General features: G+C 40.8%; 1 long non-coding RNA gene across 1 annotated transcript; it reads right to left on the bottom strand.

The window, feature by feature from the left end:
• Positions 1–1,537: 1,537 nt before the first annotated feature.
• Positions 1,538–2,257, bottom strand: LOC142170611 (uncharacterized). The gene is made up of 3 exons (XR_012699877.1): positions 2,195–2,257; positions 2,055–2,113; positions 1,538–1,608 (listed from the first exon to the last, which is right to left on the bottom strand). It is a non-coding gene; the product is annotated as an uncharacterized LOC142170611 (long non-coding RNA).
• Positions 2,258–4,100: the final 1,843 nt, after the last annotated feature.

Raw genomic sequence — 4,100 nt, 5'->3', positions numbered from 1 at the left:
GGAATTGTAAAAGTTACTTTTTCAAGCTGAATCAAGGACGCACGATAAGAATTCAAGAATATGAAGTTTTTCCTAAAGGTTCTGCAGCCTCTCGAGGATAAATACAGACGTCTCCGTACCGATCCGCGAGACTCTACTAAACCAGCTCATGACTCGCGAGACCTAGTAACCTAGACTCTGATACCAACTTGTCACGACCCAAAATCCCAACCCGGTCGTGATGGCGCCTCTCGTGAGGACAAGGCCAGCCAATCAACAAAACAGTACATCTCTTTATAATTACTTAGCAGGAATAAGTCTAAATCATGGGCAATATAATCATAAATGTGAAATAAACGTGATAGAACAAAGAAAATCATCCCAACTCAGCCCGAAATCGGGGTGTCACAAGTCATGAGCTACTACCGAGTTTACTAATATTTTACAAAGTCTGAAATTATCATAAATAACAAAGATAAGGGAGAAAACGGGGCTGCAGACGTCAACAACTACCTCGTTACTCCTAGTCACCGCCTGGCCTGGAAAGAATCAGCGCTCAGGAGCGAACTCAGCTCTGCCTGTATCTGCACACATGGTGCAGGGAGTAATGTGAGTACTCCGACCCAGTAAGTAATAAAAGTAACTACAGTCCGAAGATAAGAAAAACCAGTAAATACACAAAGTAAGCTAAAATCCAAATATGCAGCAACATATGGAACTGAGCAGCTAAACCACAGTATAGATACAAATACATGAATATAATGCAATGCATATGATGGTACATTCCCGTACCCACTGCGGCGTGCAGCCCGAGCCATCCCTATTTATTTATCGTCGACGGCGCTCACTGGGGGTGTGTACAGACTCCGGAGGGGCTCCTACAGCCCAAGCGCAATATCTTGGTCAGTCATTGTTACCTGACCGGTCAGCCATTGTTACCTGACCAATTTATATCATACAGTGCCATTGTTACCACTGTTCAAGTATATCATCCAGTGTCATTGTTACCACTATTCCAAGTATATCACACAGTATCATTGTTACCACTGTGTCAAGTATATCACACAGTGTCATTGTTACCACTATTTTAAGTCACTTTATAATCAGTCTAGAAAATAATATAATAAGCCCCTTGGGCATTTACAAAACAGAAGTTTCCAGCCCGAAATACATTTAAAATGTCATTTAAGTTTTCAACACTTAGAATTACGGCTGAGTTTGCAAAACAGTAATTAAAACCTTGGACTGAAATTAAATGATATGCAAATCATGCTAAGCAGTAATATTAATTCCCGAAGGATTCTACAAGTCGGCACAAAGCCCCCAAACGTGGCATTAAGCCCAAATATCATCAATACATGTGCGTATCAGTCGCCAACATATTATAAGTATCAATTCAATGTGCGAATCAGTCGCCAATATACTATAATTATCACTCGGGATGGACCAAGTCACAATCCCCAATCATATACAACCCCGCACCTGCCATGGGATGCATGTCACGCCTCAATATAGCGTTACGATGTGAAAGTCCGGGGTTTCAAACCCTCAGAACAGCAGTTGCATCAATTACTCACCTCTAGCTCGCTATGCCCTTGCCTCTCTAATTGGCCTCCTCGTGTGACGAATCTGCCAAAAATCACACAAACCTCGATGAAGTTCGATTTCTAAAAGACGGGGTTTTAACCATACATATCTGAATTTCGCCCTTTAATGATACTATAATGATCCCATAAATTATGCCATTTAGGCATATTATCAAACATCTTGTAGGCATAAATATTTACACCTCTTAACTATAGCATTGGTTCCTCCAACTATCACCGTTAACCAACAATTCATCACACTATTATTCTTTAACAATTTATACTTCTAACATCATATGTGTGATCAACCATTCACACCCAAACCAACAAAAATTCCATCAAATAAACACCTTTAAAACCCTACCATGTTCATGTATTTAAATTGGGAATTTATGGCTTCCAACCACCATACAATAAGTTGTAATACTTGATTCATACTCACATTTCCATAATATATCCATATATATGAGTCTAAGAGTGTAGGATTACCTTTTGGAAGAAATCTTGCAAAACCCTCCTTTGAGTTCTTGAAGGAATTTCTTGAAAATCTAAGGATTTTTAAGATCAATCCATGTTAATATAAGTGTTTGGGAGTAGTAATCAACTCAAAATACTCTCAAAAATCTTACCTTAGGATCATAGGGATGAAGTTTGGGACGAAATCCCCTTGAGAGAGCAAGCCTTAACCCCAAAAATGAGTTGGGAACTCTCTAGGCCGGTCTTGGGGTACTTAAAAACCTTTAGTCGCATAGTTCGCGCGTTGTTCGCGCATTTGTTCGCGCGTTTTGCTGAACATTCTGCCTCAGACACGTGAAATGCGCAACTTCGCGCGATACTTCGCACGCTCTGACACCTGACCAGTGAAATGGTCATAACTTCGTGTATACACTTCCAAATGATGAACGGTTTGTTGAATTGGAAACTAGACTCAAAGAGCTTTAATTTGATAGGTTGTATCTCACACAACCCCTTATATAACGAGAGATATTATCGTTCAAAGACAGGCCTTGTGCGCACTTATTTACTACTTTCGTCTATTATGAAATTTCCAACTTGAAAAGTTCCCGTTAGCCATCCGAAATCATCCCGAGGTCCTCGGGACCTCAACCAAAAATACCAATAAATCTTATAATATTATTCAAACTTGTTCCAATTATCAAAACACCTCGACTAATACCAAAATTATCGAATTACACCGAATTCAAGTCTAAGTTCCTTTAAAACTTCCAAAACGCGCTTTCGATCAAAACTCGACCAAAATATGTCCGAATGACTTGAAATTTTGCACACATATCCAAAATGACATAACAAAGCTACAGAAATTCTCAGAACTCCATTCCGACCGTCGGATCAAAATTTCACCTATCAACCGGAAATCGCCAAAATACTAACTTCGCCAAAATAAGCTAATTTCTTACCGGACCTCCAAAATTAATTCTGATTGCGCTCCAAGGCCTTAAATCATCCCCCGAAACTAACTGAATCATCGGAATTCAATTCCGAGCCCTCTAACTCACAAGTCAACGTCTGGTTGACTTTTTCAAACTAAATCTTCCTTAAAGAGACTAATTGTCCCATTTCATACCAAACTCGATCCGAATTGACTCAAATTCACTAAGTACACATATTGAAACATGAATAAGCATTTAACGGGGAATACGGGACGTAAATACAGGAAACGACGGTTCGGGTCGTCACATTCTCCCCAACTAAAACAAACGCTCGTCCTCGAGCGAGTTAAGAAACATACCTAGAGTTTCAAATAGGTGCGGGTACCTGCTCCGCATCTCCTGCTCGGTCTCTCAAGTAGCCTCCTCCACGGGACGACCTCTCCACTGTACTTTCACTGATGTTATATCTTTTGATCTCAATTTTTGAACCTGTCGACTCAAAATAGCCAATGGCTCCACATTATAAGTCAAATTTTCATCTAACGGTACTGTACTGAAATCCAATATATGAGATGGGTCCCCAATATACTTTCGGAGCATAGAAACATGGAATACCGGGTGAACACCCGACAAACTAGGTGGCAAGGCAAGCATATAGGCCACCTCTCCAACCTTCCTAAGTATTTCAAAAGGTCCAATAAATCGCGGACTTATCTTTCCTTTCTTTCCAAATCTCATAACACCATTCATGGGTGAAACCTTCAGCAAAACCTTCTCACCCGCCATGAATGACACATCTTGGACCTTCCAGTCCGCATAACTCTTCTGACGCGACTGAGCTGTGCGAAGTCTTTCTTGAATTACCTTCACCTTTTCTAAGGCATCCTGGACCAATTCTGTCCCCAACAACCTAGCCTCACTGGGCTCAAACCAAGCCACTGGAGTTCTACACCGCCTCCCATATAAGGCCTCATACGGTGTCATCTGAATACTGGACTGATAGCTGTTGTTGTAGGCAAACTCTGCAAGTGGTAAAAATTCAACCCAAGAACTTCCAAAAATCAATCACGCAGGCACGCAACATATCCTCCAATATCTAAATAGTACGCTCGGACTTTCCGTCCGTCTGAGGATGAAATGCTGA

Source organism: Nicotiana tabacum, chromosome 16, assembly GCF_000715075.1.
Source record: "Nicotiana tabacum cultivar K326 chromosome 16, ASM71507v2, whole genome shotgun sequence".
Classification (NCBI taxonomy): Eukaryota; Viridiplantae; Streptophyta; class Magnoliopsida; order Solanales; family Solanaceae; genus Nicotiana; species Nicotiana tabacum.
This window is presented reverse-complemented; position numbering and strand designations above follow the sequence as displayed.